Source organism: Schistocerca piceifrons, chromosome 1 (genome assembly GCF_021461385.2).
Source record: "Schistocerca piceifrons isolate TAMUIC-IGC-003096 chromosome 1, iqSchPice1.1, whole genome shotgun sequence".
Classification (NCBI taxonomy): Eukaryota; Metazoa; Arthropoda; class Insecta; order Orthoptera; family Acrididae; genus Schistocerca; species Schistocerca piceifrons.
Window position 1 is genome coordinate 560,259,982 of NC_060138.1, and position 21,434 is coordinate 560,281,415.

Sequence of the window (21,434 nt, forward strand, 5' to 3'; positions counted from 1 at the left end):
ACAAACCCTGAACACGACGGCAGAGAATACATACCAGGTGTATTAGAAATTTACCAACGCAAGCGTAATGAAAGGTAATGGCATGGTACAATTAGTTACACACTACCAACGTGCAGGCATACTGCTACCAGATATTTGTCGTGAAGGAGCTGCAAACAAGGAGAGAACAAACTCACCGGGAGAATCATCCTTTGCACTGTCACATTCCAGAAATCTCAAGGCTGAAGTCCAGAAGAGGCCGAGAGGTTCTAGGCGCTACAGTCTGGAACCGCGCGACCGCTACGGTCGCAGGTTCGAATCCTGCCTCGGGCATGGATGTGTGTGATGTCCTTAGGTTAGTTAGGTTTAAGTAGTTCTAAGTTCTAGGGGACTTATGACCACAGCAGTTGAGTCCCATAGTGCTCAGAGCCATTTTGAAGTCCAGAAGAAGTTTTCTGTAGTCCACGTCAGTCTCGCAAGCAATTGCAACTACTGCAAGGAACCAACTGTGGCTCCCCGACTCGAGATTGATAAACTGAATTTGGGCTCTCTCCCTCGCGCCTGGACGTGAACAGAACTGGATTGATGGAGGTGTGTCTTCGTTCTGGAGCTAGGAGATCTGGGATAATCTCCAGCGGTGACATTTTCTCATGGATACTAACGACTGTGGCCGCATAGAAGCACAGATCACGGACAAACCTACTGGATTGTCAACTACATCCTCCACCTTGCACAGAATACCATCTGCTTGCGATTCTAAGGGCAGCTGAGGTTGCAGGACGTTGGTCAACATTACGGAGATGGATAACTGTTTCTCTTGCTTTTAAGGGTAATTACTATGTAATGCAATTGTTTCTGACTAGATTTAAAAAGTCGTGATCTTCGTAGCGATGCATATCGATGACAGCTGAATGAAGTTGAGTTGTACAAACACTGTATTTGTTGACGAACGTCGAGATAAATTGAATGTCACATCCTTTTTTCTCTAATTTTAGTTTATTCCCATGAGTTAAAATCTACGATATTTCTGTTTTATACCTTTTAAAATTTCACACTTCCGATGATCTAACTTTTAATACTTTGAGTAACTTAATTTAATTTTATTTTCGACACATACTTCTACTTCTATAATTTTGCTATTTGACACCTTCTATAATTTACACGTCCACTGTTCTACACTCTGAACGATTCAACGATGATTTTTGAGCAGATTTACTTTTTTAATTTTCAGTGTACGACTGTTTTTTATACACTTTGCACAGTGTTTTCCCGAATGTGAATTGTTCTACATTCTCAATATTTTAACAGTTATTTTACTTAATTTTATTTTTTATAATTTTGACGTGACACTACTTTTTTAACACAAGTTACTACAATGTTTTACCGAACGTAAATCCGTAATACTCATAACATCCATCCTATTCCTCTTCCCGGGCTGCTTTCCCCTCTCCCGATCTACCACGTTCCACTTTTTTTCACATCCCACCACACCTCTTTTGCTCTCTACCCTCCCTTCATCCGTTAGCTAATGATGTGTAGTCCCGATATAGTCACGATGAGTTGCTCACTCAAACATGCAGGTAAATTCAACAGTTACGACTGTTACTATTAATGATAAGAAAAAAGTAAATCATCGAGTTCGTATTCAGTGCATTTCGAATTACACCTCCATACATGAAGTATTATAATTAAAAGCGTAAACGCATTTAGCTGAAAGTACACAATGAAATTAACTCTTCAATTATTTTGCTTAAACACTGACCTACAGAATTTTTCCTGATAAAGACTACACAAACTTAAGCTATTCATTTATTACCCACAATATACAAGCCCAACGCAGTCTGACTGTTATACATTGACAACAAGACTTCCAGTCATTGGCCCAAAAGAATGGCCCTGAGCTGCAAGATTTCCTAATAAGAATACAAATCCAAAAAATATCAAATTAAAGGAATATGAAACTACCTCCAAATCTGTAATTGCCTGAACTCATTTCAATCAAGAATCCCAACAGTGAAAACTCCATTCTTTTTCATAAGTCACTTACCTCACAGAAAATCTTCATAACACGAACTACAGCAACTACCGCAAGTACAGTGCTAACTCTATTCTTTTTCCATAAGTCACTTACTTCACAGAAAATCTGTATAACGAACTACAGCAACTTCCGCAAGTAGCAAGTACAGCCAGCTACATGGTTCAAGTGGCTCTGAGCACTATGGGACTTAACAGCTGTGGTCATCAGTCCCCTAGAACTTAGAACTACTTAAACCTAACTATCCTAAGGACATCACACACATCCATGCCCGAGGCAGGATTCGAACCTGCGACCGTAGCAGTCGCACGGTTCCGGACTGCGCGCCTAGAACCGCGAGACCACCGCGGCCGGCACAGCCAGCTACATAAAATGATTCTTACTACTGGAGACTAACTACTAAGAGGCATATGGTTAGCGAAAGAAATATTTTGTTTGAAGAGCAAACAATGTATTTAGAAAATTTTACCTTATTCATGTGACATCCAGTCCCAAAAATTATATAATTGTAAACTGTACCACTGCCTAAACATTATCAACCAAATATGCACCATCATTCATTTAGTTCTTTACTTTCTTATAAACACATCGTTTCATCTCGCTTTACAATGCATGTCCTACTAACTAGAGTCTCCACAAAGAATATAATGTTCACGCACTTCCCTATCCAGTTGTTAACGACTAATCCTTCCAACCACAGAATCTCTTGCCCAGGACGCAGAGCGCTGTCAGCGATGTTAACACAGACTATAGCGCTGACAATATACACTCATGCTCATAAATTAAGAATAATTGCAGAATGTGGTGCAAACTGGCGCTAATAGCATAGGCACATAGGGAACTCACACGACACAGATCTTCAAGTCCATGGTATTGGTGATAAGTTGAGAAAATCGTCCCGAAACACATGTGCTACAAAGCGCCACTGTTTCCGGCGCATGTACCCCGGCATCACTATGCGATATGTCACCATGCACACGTACACAGATCACACAACGGGTTGGCATAGTCTGGATTAGGTGGTCGAGCAGCTGCTGGGGTATAGCCCCCCATTCTTGCACCAGTGCCTGTCGGAGCTCCTGAAGTGTCGTAGGTGTTTGAAGACGTCGACCGAGAGCATCCCAGACGTGCTGGATGGGGTTTAGGTATGGAGAACAGGCAGGCCACTCCATTCGCCTGATATCTTCGGTTTCAAGGTACTTCTCCAAGGTGGCAGCTTGGTGGGGCCGTGCGTTATCATCCATCAGGAGGAATGTGGGACCCACTGCGCCCCTGAAAAGGCGGGTACACTGGCACAAAATGATGTCCGAATACATCTGACCTGTTACAGTTCCTCTGTTATTGACATGCAGAGGTGTACATGCACCAATCATAATCTCACCCCACACCATCAAACCACAACCTCCATACAGCTCCCTCTCAAGGACATTTATGGTTTAGTATCTGGTTCATGGTTCACGCCAGATGAAAACCCAGCAAGAATCATTGTTATGACTATGCGTGGACTCGTCTGTGAACATAACCTGGGACCTCTGTTTCAAATGACCATGTACTGTGTTCTTGACACCAGGCTTTACGGGCTCTCTTGTGACCAGGGATCAGCGAAATGCACCTTGCAGGTCTCCGGGCGAATAAAACATGTCTGTTCAGTCGTCTGTAGACTGTGCGTCAGCTGGCAACTGTTCTAGTGGCTGCGGGAAGGTCCCGAGCAAGGCTACCTGCAGTACTCCGTGGCCATCTGGGGGCACTGATGGTGAGATATCGGACTTCTTGTGGTGTTTTGAACTGTGGACCTGTCTGCTCGAATCGTTGCCATAATCGTGAGACCACACTTTGTGGCACACGGAGGGTCCATGCTACGACCTGCAGTGTTTGACCAGCCTCCGGTCGCCCTAATATTCTACCCCTCATAATGTCATCAATATGTGTTTTTTGAGCCATTTTCAACACATAGTCACCATTAGCACATCTGAAAACGTTTGCACACTTACTCGCTGGACCGTACTCTGACATGCACCAACTCACCTCTGTGTATGTGGACTGCTACCAGCGCCACCGTGTGACGACCACAGGTCAAATCCACCGCATGGTCATACCCCGAGGTGATTTGAACCCGGAAACCACCCACCATAGCGTTGTTTCACCATGTATCAGCATTATCCTTAGTTTATAAGCATGTGTGTACAAACAGGCTACTTGCAACTATACTGGAAGCAAAAAAGTTTCAGTAAACATAGGACCGCAAACGAACTGTTACCGAGATAACTACGAATCTGTGTTTACCAGCGACTTCTGTGTAAACACCGATGCCATCCGTGGTGTCGTCGTCGCCTACATTTCCAAGTCGTAGAGTTGTAATGAGAACGGGTACAACAATACTGTACACAGTCTGAGTGCCACTCATGTAAGATGTTTGCAGATCTTCGGCTGTGTTGTAGGAGTTTTGTGATAGCATGCAACACCATAGTAACGTGGAGTATGCCGATACGCATTTCATGTAGCGTAGGGCTGACGGCAAGACGTGGGCCACTGCAGGCTTATACCAAGAAGCATACCCTGCTCCTGGCACCCCGAGCATAGGATGTTTTCAAAGGTGCAAACAAGTCCCTGAGAAAATGGGAGTTTTTCACGTCCTGCAACAGTGGATAGGCCGGGGCCATTAACTCTACACCTGGGCTTGAAGAAGTGGTGCTGGAAACAGTCGAACACTTTGCAGAAATTTTGAAAGGAAACTTGCCACACACATTCACGGAGAATAATGCATCGGAATACAGTGCAGTTGTACCACATCCAATGAGTTCAGTGTCTTAGTGAGGCGGGGTTTAGTCCTAGATAACATTCTATTGGTGGATGAAACAACAAGCTGTACGCAACCATACGTTTGACAAAAATAATTTATTTACAGACGAAGTAGGGTTCACTAGTGATAGTGTGTTTAATGGCCACATTTCTCACGTTAGACCCATTCGGGCTCCAACCCACGTGCTGTGCCTGAACTTGGACAGCAGCGTCGTTTCTCATTGAATGTGTGGTTAGCAGCACTAGGTGATCGCCTTTCTGAGGCATACACGTTACTAAACAAACTGTTTGGACGAAATTACCTTCGGGTTCAGCAGTATCGTTTTTCAGGATCCAGTGAGGATGTGGAAAATGCGTGCTGGAGCTGTGGTGAGACTATATCTAAAGCGCCTATGTGGTCAAAGATGGATTGGGCGAGAAGGACCTCTACCGTGGCCTCGAAGACACCCTGACCTGTATCCAATGGAGTTCTGTGTTTACGGCTACCTGAAAGGTGTAGTGTACGCCACTCCAGTTATCCCGGTCAATGGATTGGAGCAGAGACTTGTCAGTGCTTCTCAAGAATTTGGAAATGATCCAGGCGTGTTTGAAAGGATTTTAAACTCATTGCGACAACTGCTGTTGGCTTGCATCCGGGTACAAGCACAATGCTTTGAACACATACTTTAATTACGACTACAGTCATTTAACAGTTGTCATGTTCATTCTAAACATCTACTTTTCTACCAAAGTAGCTCTAATAACTTTTCTTAAAGTTGCAGGGTATTGTTACCTTTCCCAAACTTTAATGACGTTTATAGAGAATCACGTCAGTGTTGGCTAGTAAACACAAAGTAGCACTCATCTAGCAAACGGTTCGTATTCGGGTATATGTTTACTAAGACTTCTTTGCTTCTAGTGTCGTATACTTTCCACTAAATTAATTTTCACCTCCATTTATGATACCCCTGTAAAACACACCCATTTGAGGCTATTTGAACAAGGGCGATAATAAACTCGTTGTTGTGGGTCCTGTGGCCACGTGCGCGCGCACACACCTACGCACACGCAGTAACTGTTTTGTTTTATTGTTGTTTCTGTGTGTATGTAAACTGGTTTCCTGTTCAGTAACTTTCGATAGTGCCTGTGCTGTAATGTAAACCCAAGGAAAGAAGGTGATGTACTTACATAAGCTGTATCTGATAAAAAGAGTCGCCAAATCGATATGAAACTGTATAACTGTATTAACCTTTACCGAAAATAGTAAAACTTAAAACTGTATACCAGGAGTAAAAATCTGTTCTGTGAAATTCTGTATTGTGCTGTGCAGTGAACAGTGATACAGTGCATTTCGTCACAGTCAATAAGTCGCAATTTCAGCAAACGATACTTTCCGAGTAGAAATTCGACATAAAATTACAAACCAAACTTCGAAAGAATAACCATTCAAAATGCTTCTGAGAAAATGCACCATAAATCTGTGTAAGAGAACTGGCAAAATAAAATTCCGAACACACACAATTGTAGCGCAGCATTGTAAGATTGAAATCTGCATAAAATGAGAGATCAGAACTGAATTTTCCTGATTAGGCCAAGAAATTAATTTTGAAATGCAATCCTTAAATGTCTCCCCCCCGCCCCTGAACCATTGACCTTGCCGTTGGTGGGGAGGCTTGCGTGCCTCAGCGATACAAATAGCCGTACAGTAGGTGCAACCACAGCGGAGGGGTATCTGTTGAGAGGCCAGACAAACGTGTGGTTCCTGAGGAGGGGCAGCAGCCTTTTCAGTAGTTGCAGGGGCAACAGTCTGGATGATTGACTGATCTGGCCTTATAACACTAACCAAAACGGCCTTCCTGTGCTGGTACCGCGAACAGCTGAAAGTAAGGGGACACTACAGCCGTAATTTTTCCCGAGGGCATGCCGCTTTACTGTATGGTTAAACGATGGCGTCCTCTTGGGTAAAATATTCCGGAGGTAAAGTAGTCCCCCATTCGGATCTCCGGGCGGGGACTACTCAAGAGGACGTCGTTATCAGGAGAAAGAAAACCGGCGTTCTACGGATCGGAGCGTGGAAGGTCAGATCCCTTAATCGGGCAGATAGGTTTGAAAAGGGAAGTGGACAGGTTAAAGTTAATATAGTGGGAATTAGTGAAGTTCGGTGGCAGGAGGAACAAGACTTTTGGTCAGTTGAATACGGGGTTATAAATACAAAATCAAATAGGGGTAATGCCGGAGTAGGTTTAACGATGAATAAAAAAATAGGAGTGCGGGTAAGCTACTAAAAACAGCATAGTGAGCGCATTATTGTGGCCGAGATAGACACAAGCCCACGCCTACTACAGTAGTACAAGTTTATATGCCAACTAACTCTGCAGATGACGAAGAAATTGAAGAGATGTATGAAGGGATAAAAGAAATTATTCTCATAGTGAAGGGAGACGAAAATTTAATAGTCATGTGTGACTGGCATTCGATAGTAGGAAAAGGAAGAGATGGAATGGTAGTAGATGAATAGGGTTTGGGGGTAAGAAATGAAAGAGGAAGCCGCCTTGTAGAATTTTGCACAGAGCACAACATAATCATAACTAACACTTGGTTTAAGAATCATGAAAGAAGGTTGTATACATGGAAGAACCCTGGAGATACTAAAAGGTATCAGATAGATTATATAATGTTAAGACAGAGATTTAGGAACCAGGTTTTAAATTGTAAGACATTTCCAGGGGCAGATGTGGACTCTGACCACAATCTATTGTTTATGAACTGTAGATTAAAACTGAAGAAACTGCAAAGAGGTGGGAATTTGAGGAGATGGGACCTGGATAAACTGATTAAACCAGTGCTTGTACAGAGTTTCAGGAAGAGCATAAGGGAACATTTGACAAGGATGGGGGAAAGAAATACAGTAGAAGGAGAATGGGTAGCTTTGAGGGATGAAGTAGTGAAGGCAGCAGAGGATCAAGTAGGTAAAAAGTCGAGGGCTAGTAGAAATCCTTGGGTGACAGATGAAATATTGAATTTAATTGATGAATGAGACAATATAAAAATGCAGTAAATGAAACAGGCTGAAAGGAATACAAACGTCTCAAAAATGTGATCGACAGGAAGTGCAATATGGCTAATCAGGAATGGCTAGAGGACAAATGTAAGGATGTAGAGGGTTATCTCACTAGGGGTAAGATTGGCACTGCCTACAGAAAAATTAAAAAGACCTTTGGAGAAAAGAGAACCACTTATATGAATATCAAGAGCTCATATGGAAACCCAGTTCTAACCAAAGAAGGGAAAGCAAAAAGGTGGAAGGAGTATTTAGAGGGAGTATACAAGGGAGAGGTACTTGAGGGCAATATTATGGAAATGGAAGAGGATGCAGATGATGATGAAATGGGAGGTATGATACTGCGTGAAGAGTCTGACGGAGCACTGAAAGTCCTACGTCGAAACAAGGCCCTGGGAGAAGACAACATTCCATTAGAACTACTGACAGCCTTCGTAGAGCCAGTCCTGACAAAACTCTACCATCTGGTGAGCAAGAGCAAAATGTATGAGACCGGCGAAATACCCTCTGACTTCGAGAAGAATATAATAATTCTAATCCCAAAGAAAGCAGGAGTTGACAGATGTGAAAATTACCGAACTGTCAGTTTAATAAGTCACGGCTGGAAAATACTAACTCGAATTCTTTACAGACGAATGGAAAAACTGGTAGAAGCCGACCTCGGGGAAGATCAGTTTGAATTCCGTAGAAATATTGGAACACGTGAGGCAATACTGACCCTACGACTAATCTTAGAAGCTAGAACTACATCTACATCTACATCTATACTCCGCGTGCCACCTTACGGTGTGTGGCGGAGGGTACTTATTGTACCACTATCTGATCCCCCCTTCCCTGTTCCATTCACGAATTGTGCGTGGGAAGAACGACTGCTTGTAAGTCTCCGTATTTGCTCTAATTTCTCGGATCTTTTCGTTGTGATCATTACGCGAGATATATGTGGGCGGTAGTAATATGTTGCCCATCTCTTCCCGGAATGTGCTCTCTCGTAATTTCGATAATAAATCTCTCCGTATTGCGTAACGCCTTTCTTGAAGTGTCCGCCACTGGAGCTTGTTCAGCATCTCCGTAACGCTCTCGCGCTGACTAAATGTCCCCATGACGAATCGCGCTGCTTTTCGCTGGATCATGTCTATCTCTTCTATTAATCCAACCTGGTAAGGGTCCCATACTGATGAGCAATACTCAAGAATCGGACGAACAAGCGTTTTGTAAGCTACTTCTTTCGTCGATGAGTCACATTTTCTTAGAATTCTTCCTATGAATCTCAACCTGGCGCCTGCTTTTCCCACTATTTGTTTTATGTGATCATTCCACTTCAGATCGCTCCGGATAGTAACTCCTAAGTATTTTACGGTCGTTACCGCTTCCAACGATTTACCACCTATGGCATAATCGTACTGGAATGGATTTCTGCCCCTATGTATGCGCATTATATTACATTTAGCTACGTTTAGGGAAAGCTGCCAGCTGTCGCACCATGCATTAATCCTCTGCAGGTCTTCCTGGAGTACGTACGAGTCTTCTGATGTTGCTACTTTCTTGTAGACAACCGTGTCATCTGCAAATAGCCTCACGGAGCTACCGATGTTGTCAACTAAGTCATTTATGTATATTGTAAACAATAAAGGTCCTATCACGCTTCCTTGCGGTACTCCCGAAATTACCTCTGCATCTGCAGATTTTGAACCGTTAAGAATGACATGTTGTGTTCTTTCGTCTAGGAAATCCTGAATCCAATCACAAACCTGGTCCGATATTCCGTAAGCTCGTATTTTTTTCACTAAACGTAAGTGCGGAACCGTATCAAATGCCTTCCTGAAGTCCAGGAATACGGCATCAATCTGCTCGCCAGTGTCTACGGCACTGTGAATTTCTTGGGCAAATAGGGCGAGCTGAGTTTCACATGATCTCTGTTTGTGGAATCCATGTTGGTTATGATGAAGGAGATTTGTATTATCTAAGAACGTCATAATACGAGAACACAAAACATGTTCCATTATTCTACAACAGATTGACGTAAGCGAAATAGGCCTATAATTATTCGCATCTGATTTATGACCCTTCTTGAAAATGGGAACGACCTGCGCTTTTTTCCAGTCGCTAGGTACTTTACGTTCTTCCAGCGATCTACGATAAATTGCTGATAGAAAGGGGGCAAGTTCTTTAGCATAATCACTGTAGAATCTTAAGGGTATCTCGTCTGGTCCGGATGCTTTTCCGCTACTAAGTGATAGCAGTTGTTTTTCAATTCCGATATCGTTTATTTCAATATTTTCCATTTTGGCGTCCGTGCGACGGCTGAAGTCAGGGACCGTGTTACGATTTTCCGCAGTGAAACAGTTTCGGAACACTGAATTCAGTATTTCTGCCTTTCTTCGGTCGTCCTCTGTTTCGGTGCCATCGTGGTCAACGAGTGACTGAATAGGGGATTTAGATCCGCTTACCGATTTTACATATGACCAAAACTTTTTAGGGTTCCTCTTTAGATTGTTTGCCAATGTTTTATGTTCGAATTCGTTGAATGCTTCTCTCATTGCTCTCTTTACGCTCTTTTTCGCTTCGTTCAGCTTTTCCTTATCAGCTATGATTCGACTACTCTTAAACCTATGATGAAGCTTTCTTTGTTTCCGTAGTACCTTTCGTACATGATTGTTATACCACGGTGGATCTTTCCCCTCGCTTTGGACCTTAGTCGGTACGAACTTATCTAAGGCGTACTGGACGATGTTTCTGAATTTTTTCCATTTTTGTTCCACATCCTCTTCCTCAGAAATGAACGTTTGATGGTGGTCACTCAGATATTCTGCGATTTGTGCCCTATCACTCTTGTTAAGCAAATATATTTTCCTTCCTTTCTTGGCATTTCTTATTACACTTGTAGTCATTGATGCAACCACTGACTTATGATCACTGATACCCTCTTCTACATTCACGGAGTCGAAAAGTTCCGGTCTATTTGTTGCTATGAGGTCTAAAACGTTAGCTTCACGAGTTGGTTCTCTAACTATCTGCTCGAAGTAATTCTCGGACAAGGCAGTCAGGATAATGTCACAAGAGTCTCTGTCCCTGGCTCCAGTTCTGATTGTGTGACTATCCCATTCTATACCTGGTAGATTGAAGTCTCCCCCTATTACAATAGTATGATCACGAAACTTCTTCACGACGTTCTGCAGGTTCTCTCTGAGGCGCTCAACTACTACGGTTGCTGATGCAGGTGGTCTATAGAAGCATCCGACTATCATATCTGACCCACCTTTGATACTTAACTTAACCCAGATTATTTCACATTCGCATTCGCTAATAACTTCACTGGATATTATTGAATTCTTTACTGCTATAAATACTCCTCCACCATTGGTGTTTATCCTATCCTTGCGGTATATATTCCATTCTGTGTCTAGGATTTCGTTACTGTTCACTTCCGGTTTTAACCAACTTTCCGTTCCTAATACTATATGCGCACTATTTCCTTCAATAAGAGATACTAATTCAGGAACCTTGCCCTGGATACTCCTGCAGTTTACCAATATTACGTTGACTTTTCCTGTTTTTGGTCTCTGAGGACGGACGTTCTTTATCAACGATGATAATGTCCTCTCTGGTAAGCCGTCAGGTATTTTATCGTTTCGCCCAAGGGGGGGGGGGGGTCCCTCTAACCTAAAAAAACCCCCGTGTGCACGCCACACGTACTCTGCTACCCTAGTAACTGCTTCCGGTGTGTAGTGCACGCCTGACCTGTCTAGGGGGGCCCTACAGTTCTCCACCCAATAACGGAGGTCGATGAATTTGCAACCATTATAGTCGCAGAGTCGTCTGAGCCTCTGGTTTAGACCCTCCACACGGCTCCAAACCAGAGGACCGCGATCGACTCTGGGCACTATGCTGCAGATATTAAGCTCAGCTTGCACTCCGCGTGCGATGCTGGTTGTCTTCACCAAATCAGCCAGCCGCCGGAAGGAACCAAGGATGGCCTCAGAACCCAAGCGGCAGGCGTCATTCGTTCCGACATGTGCTACTATCTGCAGCCGGTCACACCCAGTGCGTTCAATAGCTGCCGGAAGGGCCTCCTCCACATTACGGACGAGACCCCCCGGCAAACCTACGTTTCTAGCATTTGTAGACTTAGAGAAAGCTTTTGACAATGTTGACTGGAATACTCTCTTTCAAATTCTGAAGGTGGCAGGGTTAAAATAAAGGGAGCGAAAGGCTATTTACAATTTGTACAGAAACCAGATGGCAGTTATAATAGTCGAGGGACATGAAAGGGAAGCAGTGGTTGGGAAAGGGGTGAGACAGGGTTGTAGCCTCTCCCCGATGTTATTCAATCTGTATATTGAGCAATCAATAGTGGAATCAAAAGAAAAATTCGGAGTAGGTATTAAAATCCATAGACAAGAAATAAAAACTTTAAGGTTCGCCGATGACAATGTAAGTCTGTCAGAGACAGCAAAGGACTTGGAAGAGAATTGAACGGAATGGACAGTGTCTTGAAAGGAGGATATAAGATGAACATCAACAAAAGCAAAACGAGGATAATAGAATGTAGTCGAATTAAGTCGGGTGATGCTGAGGGAATTGGATTAGGAAATGAGACACTTAAAGTAGTAAAGGAGTTTCGCTATTTGGGGAGCAAAATAACTGATGATGGTCGAAGTAGAGAGGATATAAAATGTAGACTGGCAATGGCAAGGAAAGCGTTTCTGAAGTAGAGAAATTTGTTACCATCGAGTATAGATTTAAATGTCAGGAAGTCTTTTCTGAGAGTATTTGTATGGAGTGTAGCCATGTATCGATATGAAACATGAACGACAAACAGTTCGGACAAGAGGAGAATAGAAGCTTTCAAAACGTGGTGCTACAGAAGAATGCTGAAGGTTAGACAGGTAGATCACATAATTAATGAGGAGGTACTGAATAGGATATGGGAGAAGAGGAGTTTGTGACACAAATTGACTAGAAGAAGGGATCGGGTGGTAGGACATGTTCTGAGGGATCAAGGGATCACCAATTTAGTGTTGGAGGGCAGCGTGGAGGGTGAAAATCATAGAGGGACACCAAGAGATGAATACACTAAGCAGATTCAGAAGGATGTAGGCTGCATTACGTAGTGGGAGATGAAGCAGCTTGTACAGGATACAGTAGCATGGAGTGTTGCATCAAACCACTCTCAGGACTGAAGACCACAGCAACAACAATAACAACAACAACAACAACATCCTTAAATGCGATTGATCTTACTGCGTCCTGAATGTAAAGTTAAACTGGCCCTAAAAATTTTTCATGACTTACCTTGAGGCACCGGAAACTTGGTACTGCTCGAAAGGGATGAATATTAGAATAGAGCACCGCAACAAACCATCTAAAGGAAAATATTGCCAAGTTCAATGCAAGGGAAAGCCTCTGTGCTAAGTACATCATGCTTCACCTTGAGTAACTGTGTTCCGCTCAGTGTAATGAGGCGACACACGCTTACAAAATGGCTCTGAGCACTATGGGACGTAACATCGGAGGTCATTAGTCCCCTAGAACTTAGAACTACTTAAACCTAACTAACCTAAGGACATCACACACATCCATGCCCGAGGCAGGATTCGAACATGTGACCGTAGCGGTCGCGCGATTCCAAATTGAAGCGCCTAGAAACTCTCGGCCACTCCGGCCGATACACACGCTCACACAACAAGATTTTCCTCATGAGACGGCGTGAGAAATTAAACTGGCTGAGTGACTGAAAGATGACTAGCATTTTAAAACTATATTGTTAAATTCTGATTTATTAAAAATTACAACCACCCTCACAAAAATCACTTCTCGTAAAATATCAAGCTGCCATGGCATTTCTTAGCAGAATGGTAAAGAAGTGGTGAACGTATAACTCAGAGTTCAAGTTAAGTGAGCAGATAACTTGGCTTAATCACAAACCAATAAATAAAAATTGTGCTAAAATATGCTTTTTAGAAACTCATGATAAATTACGTATGAGGAAGCAATGCTGTGAAAACATTATCTGTGTAGGGCGACGTGATTTTGCCACCATTCATTTAATATTCCGTGGTTTATTTCCGATTTTTATTTTGAACAATCAGATTATTGATCATTTCATTGGCTGAAACTGGCTAGCACATCCTAGTAACAGTTTTGCAGTACTGCGTGGCTGGGAGTTAACTAGGGCTGACCACTTGCAGAAAATGGGATATAGGCCACGTGTTCGTCAGAAGCCATTATCGGTTAAGAGGGACTGAGAAGAGACATGTAGTCTACAGGGGTAGACATTTACTGCCCGGAGGGAGACAGGCGGGAGAGGAGGCGGCGGTTTACAATTCTGGAGGTCGCGGATCCCGCTAGTAGTGCCGGCGCGAGCTTGTACTCTGGTGGAATGAAAAAATAATTCAATGTAATGTACCTGGGGAAAGACCGTCAAGGGCTAAACAAGGCGGGAACACATCCTTTAGTGTAAAGGAACTCGCGGGGTCCCAAATGAAGGTTGCGAGAAGGATTACAAGGAATGGGAAGTGCCTGTGCAAACTTTCAGCCATAAACCACAGACAAGTATTTGATTGGAGGGGTGCTAAGGATGTAGGAGGGAAAATGGAAACTTCTAGCAAACCTTCTCAAAGAAGAAAGATCTTTAGATGATTGGTTAGCAGATCCATATACCATGTAGTGGGAAGTAATGGCAGCTGACATTTGTAGCCTGAGCACAAACGCAAACGCTATGTGTCCAGGAGGGGGCTGAGTATGGTTTGGAGAGGAACTTCCCTTCAAGGATCGATCGACGACACTTCCCTGTAGGAATCGACAGAGACTTCACTGGCTGGATCCACAGCGGAGTATTTGACAGATTATGAGAAGTGTTGGTTTCAAAAGAATGAATACGTGAATTCATGTCTCTGTCAAAAGAGTTATTATTCTGTTTACCCAAGAGACGACTTCGTAGCTGTGTCGGAGTCTGACACACAGTTTGGTTTGGTTCAGTTTAGTTGTCATGTCCCATAGATCACTTTTACGATTATTTTATAGATATGATGTGAAACAAGTCAGATTGCATGATATATATATATATATATATATATATATATATATATATATATATATATATACAGATATATATATATATATATATATATATATATATATATATATACAGGGCTATTACAAATGATTGAAGCGATTTCATAAATTCACTGTAGCTCCACTCATTGACATATGGTCGCGACACACTACAGATACGTAGAAAAACTCATAAAGTGTTGTTCAGCTGAAGCCACACTTCAGGTTTCTGCCGCCAGAGCGTGTAACGCCGGAAATGCATATCCTCCTATTTCCATCTATTGTACTATTATTTTTTTTCTTGTTTTGTTACCTCAAGATATGACAGTTCTGTCTCTTTATATATTGTAATTGCTTTACTGTTTGGATATATATATATATTTATGCACTTATGTCGATGTATAATTGGTTTGTTTCGTAAATATTATTTGTATTTTTACGCTGGGTCTTGCCTAGGGAAAACTGCTATCGAACGATTACATCGATAGGTCGTGTGAAGAATCAAAGTTTGTAGGATCTTTGGTAGTGTTAACTCTGACGCGTGGAGCGCGGGCAGAACAGAGAGAGTCTGGCTGGAGTAGCGAGTGGAGCAGGTGTGTTGTGAGAAGCTCCCGCGAGTTGCCGCGCTTTCGGGGTTTGGCAGCATGTAATTGCGCTCGACTCGCGATGATAGTTTCTGACATGGTGTCGCGGACGGGAAGCATTAGCTGGCGCACATCAAGAGCCCGTTTCGCCTGGTGACCGTGTCGAGAAGAAGGCGCGCCAACATCCAGCTTCTGCAACAGCGACGGCCGACAATGAGTGACTGTCGCCACCTCCTCGATCGACGGCTTCAAACCTTCAATCAACCAACAAGGAAGACTAAAAGCACGTAAAGTTTCAGAACTGTATGGCAGACCTCAGCTTTTCAAATTGTTCCATTTGCCTCGCAAAATTACAGCAACTCAGCATGAACCTTTGTTGCTCATTGTCCCAATTGCATTGCCAAGCAGGGTCCCTTCCTTTTCCGAAATGAACCCGAGTGTCGTTGAAATTCAAACGCTGGCATTAAAATAATATGATTAGATTTCACTGCTTTAATTTCAAAGTTCAGTAGCTGGCTACAATATTTAGGTTACACGAGCACAAATTTAGAGTGCGAGTTTTGTTAGCATATTTTAGCTTACCTGTGACTGCAGCTCAGCTTGGTACGTACTAAATTTTACTATTGTTAATAGTTCAGAATCATTTAATTCAAGTTCAAAGTTAAATATCTTGTTTCTAAATTGCGTAGAGTCAAGTTGCTTTTGAAATGATTGTTGAGGTAGTCCAAGACTAACCGTATTGTACTGGATTTCGATGTGCTTCAGAAAGAAAGCTCACTATTAACTTCAGTCACTAAATTAACTTTCGATTTTCCGGTTTTATTAATTCTTTTGCTAAATTAAGTCAGAGTGTAGCGAAATTTATTACTTCTGACAAACTTTCAGTTTTCACACTACACGTGTCAACCTTCAGTTGCCACGCTTCTAGTGTTAATTATATGTGTAATAACCTTTCTTTTTCAGTTACTATAGTAATTGTCCTTAGGACTGGCGACCGTGATTTTCCCCAAATCTCAAATACCTAATTACCGCTAGTTAATTGTTAACGTAACGGCCGCACATTTACTTACTTTATTAACTTTACCCCTTTTCAAAATTGATTTCCACCAGTTTGATTTGCATTTTTCCTTTCACTTAGATGTAACCCTTTCCTCCCTCTTTACCGATAGATTAACTTCGGTGACGATTGCTTTTCCCAAATTTCCATTAGGTACACGCGGTTTAATTTCTCACTGTCATTAAGGTCGATAAGTGAGGGGGGAGGTTACACGTGGCGACCTGGTGACAGGACAATCTTCAATTTTGAGGTTGTTCTGGACACGAAGTTTGCATTGTGCAAATATCGTAACAAAGTACTGGTTACGTACAGGCCGTTACGTCAGCGAGAATAAGTAGTGGGAGTAATCCTAATTATATTTGAGATTTGTCATTTATATTGAAAATTATTAAAATGAGTGAAGGCAACAATTACCAAAATTTGGTAGACTTGGATACGGAACAATCGGTCGAACAGTGGGAAACGCGCACGGCGGTTCCCATTGCTCAGGGGCAGGCGGCTAGCATGAAAGACGCGACCGCCGAAACGCAACAAAGAGCAGAAATGGAATTCCAAACTTTAGAAAATGTTTCGGAATCGGAAGCGAAAATCAAATCTGTACCCCTTGATGATGAATACGGGGGAACATATATAGAGGAACCAGATACGGAAGTAAAACCGGTAGTCTCCGGGAATTTAACTGATTTATTGAATGTTTTGATTAATGAAATCAAGAGTCAATCGGCAGAAATTATAGCTCTGTCTGCCAAGCAAGAAGCTCAGTCTGAAAAGATTGAACGAAAGCTAGACAATCAGATCAAAGCTATTAATGTTGTTAACAACAATGTTGGAGTTGTTAATACAAAAGTTGATAAAATCAAAGAAGATATTGTTGTAATTAATACCGAAATCGGTAACCTTAAACAGGAAATGATAGGCGTTCAGGCGGAAATTGCGAGCATAAATACTCGTTTTGATTCCGAAATTAGCAGAATCGAGAAAAGTGTAGGAGAAGCAGTTGCTCCGATCATCGAGAATAAGGTGACGGAACAAATTCAATTAGTGAAAAAAGAGGATCAACAGAAGGTGGAAACTTTAAAGGCTTTAGTGTCCGAAGTAGACACTAAAGTGAGGGAGCAGGCTAATACCTGCGAAGAGAAAAAGAGGGAAGTGGAAACGCTTGCGACAACCACTTGCCAAGTAATTACGAGAGTGTCGGAATTAGAAAAGAAACTTGATGAAAAACAGAGCTATGTGCCAATCTGTGCACATAGTTCGGAGTTGTTGACGAAAGAGGAGCGGTTCGACCCCTTGAAAAAAGGCGGTATACACCCGACGGATTTCATTAAAAATTGTGAAAGAGTTTTACCCAGATCATGGACTAATGAGAGAAAAATTAATGCGGTTATTGATGTGTTGGCTGGTGATGCCAAGCGTTGGGGCTTAAACCTCAACATTACGAACCTGACTTTTGACGAGTTTAAAAAATTGTTTCTGGCTGAATACTGGTCAGAGCAAAAACAGCAAAGTGTCTGGCGCGAATTTGTCGTATCGAGGCCTTTCGATGCGAATTCGCGCGGCTCGATGAAGGAGTTTTGTGAGGGCTGGATCCGCAAGTTGGAATATTTGCGTGATCGCCGCACGGAATCCGAAATAGTCTGGGAACTCTACAAAAAGCTTCCAGATGATACAAAACGCTACGTAGGAAGCAATTACAGGACAATAAATGATTTCCTGGAAAGAGTGGAGGACGAGGACAATTGGCGCAATAATCGCGACAGTGGTAGAGGCCGTGGTAACAACAAAGGGTACCACAGCAACCACACCAACGATAACCATGGGAATAATGCATACCGCAACCATGGCAGCAATAACAATAATCGTTCGGACCGTAATAACAATCGGTACAATGCAAATAATAACCGGAATGACGGAAACCAGTATCATACTAGCGTGATACGGGCTGCGCAGAATAGTAATAACGCCAGAGGGTGTGACCAGCCGCCTCAGCAGTATCCGGGGAGCGTATCTGCTGGGACGAGACAGGGAAACCATTAGCCGCGCCGGTGAGGGGCCGACCGGGCGTGGAGAAATTTTGGCGGCCCAATAACAGGAGAAGACCCAGGTGTCGTCGTTATGAAAATTCCGTATGGAATAATCAACGGCGGGAGAGTGTGCCAGTGTTAGGAGAAAGGAGTGCGCCCACAAGTAGTAAATCAGCTGTATACATGGCAGCAGAAAATACATTCACTGTCAGTGAGAACAATTTAAGTAGTGTTCCGGAAATCGATTATAAAGTGGCGGCTGTAATACCCACAGCGGAACTGGAGATGGAGTTTAAGAATGATTCGCAATTGTTGAGAGAAGATCAGATGTCGGATAAAACGTCCGTCATTGAGCGAGGGGATGCAGAGAGGGATGAGGTCTGGTTAAGGCAGTTCGGTCGCTTATACGACGAACTAAGAGATTATAGGGGTCTGAATGGGAGAAGTGTTTATGGGGAGCGCGTGCAGTATTTGCCGCGTCTCGTCCCACAGGAAGATAGTATTTGTGAAGTGATTGAAAGTTCTGGCCCTAACCGGCAGACTTTACCAGAAATAGTTGATGTTAATGGGCAGCACGAGCAAGATTCGTCGTGTTTCGTCCCGCAGGAGTTAGATGTTGAAGGAGTAACGGAAAGTTCTGGCCCTAACCGGCAGACTTTACCGAAAGTTATAGTGGTAGAAGTAGCCGACCCATCCGACGCAAACCTCCAGTTTAAACATTGCGAGAGTATTAAGGGGAAAGATTACGAACATTTTAGTGATAGCCGGACACATTTGGTAGAAAAGCACATAGATTTCAGCGTGTATGAGGTTAGAGCTGACGTTATGCGGTCAGACGGTAGCAGTGTGGGTTGCGCAGATCCAGAGGAAGTAATTTCAGATGCGACTGGGCACATTCCTCCAGGTAGATTGGCAGATGAGATCAATCTGATTAAAGAGGAATCAACGAAGGTGACAATTAGTGAATTGATAGCAAAGCAACACTCACTAGTTGACGAGTTACAGGAAAAGGTTTCGGTATTGGAGGCGAAGCTAGAGACTAAGCCTCAGGACAAACGTGTTGAAATTAAAACTGTATGTGAACAGAGACTGAAAAAGCCGCCAGATAAACCGGATTTAGGATCAAAGCCGGATGGTTTTTTCTGGAATGACCTGGATATAGACGAGGATTTACTGTGGGAAAATAAAGAAACAGTCGAGGACAAGTGCAGACAGATAGTAGTGTCTGTTAATATGCACGACCTACAACTAAACGTGTTGATTGACACCGGTGCAGAATTGAGTGCTGTATCTGGGAAAATATTTGAGTTACTGAAAGACAGACCTGGCATCGTAGTTATGCCAGTAACAGGAGTGAAAATTATCGGTGCCACTGGGAAGGCCAGTAAACCGGTCACAAAACAGATTTTTGTCAACTTCGAGATATGTGGGGCACGATTTGAACAAGAGTTTGTCGTCGTGCCAGACTTAACTACGGAAGCAATTATCGGGTTAGATTGGCTATTAAAATACCGTGCAGTGATTAATTGCGAAAGCAAAACTTTGACATGTATGTCACTAGATAAAACAATGGTAGTTGGTTTTGACGAGGCAGGAGACGGTGTGCATAGGCAATACCAGCCTATACACATTGTTAACTGGCCGGATGACATTGACGTAGGAATGAATTTGAACTGCCGTAACATGAGGAATTTCGGCATTGACAAAAGTGTAGAAAGTGAATTGGAAGAGATAATCAAATTCCCTCCACGAATTAACATTAGTATTGGTGTGAAAAAAGATCGTTTGCGAGAAGTAATGAAGCTTAAAGCCGATGCTCGCATACGTCATCATGACGCTAAAGCGCGTTTTGCTAAGTTTGCAATCGGAGACTTAGTACTTGTAAAAGCTCATGAGAAATCGAGCGAGATAGACCATGAAATCTCTAAATTTAAGTTTGTTTATAATGGACCATATAAAGTCATTGGTATACCTCACACAAATGCTTACGGAATATTGTAGACTTGAAATTGTATCAACCTAGGATTGATTAATACCACAGAATGGGTAATTTGTACAGTATGTAAAATAGAGTGTAAGATTTAACGATTTGCTAGATTGCCATGCTTTTGACTGACCAAGGTCATTAAAGAAGTTTTAATTAATAAGTAATTAATTTTGATTAATCAATTTAATTTTAATCAATTTAATCATATCTAATCAACTGAAAAATCCAAGCTGCTAGTTTAAGTTTTCAGCTGAGTCACAGTAGATTAAGGAATGTAAATATGATTTTGTAAATAGCTGTAAGATTCCATAAATATGTGATTTACTAGTCATTGCCGATGTACTTAGACACTGTTTTAAGTTTCAGGCTAGTACATGCGTGTGATGATGGACAGTGTTGAGTTATCCACTGTGATAGTATTAAGGGATTCCTTGAGATTACTCGGGAGTGAGTTTTTCCGAAAGAATTCAGTGAAACGGACGTTCTGGAAGCGCCGTCACAAGGGCGAGTGAGATCAAGCGTGCCGCACACGCGGGCGCAACAATACTGGCGAGGCGAGCCGCTGTCGGCTCTTGTGTCGCTGTTGGCTCTTGGGCCGCTGTCGGCATTCTTTGTACTTGCGAGTACGGAAGGCGGAATTGTTTTTCTTCCTGGACAGCTGAAAGAATTCTACTGTCAATATTTATGTTTTTTTTTATCTGATGTGTGTTATTTTCTTGTTTAGCGTTTAATGGACTCCCATGACGAGAATATTAATTATGAAAGGGTTATGTAAAAATGTGTATTCTATGTAATTAATTATTAATTTGCGTATTTTCAGCTACCTGTTTTTATGACCATGTACTCTGATTAATTTTGTAAATAGTATTCCATTTC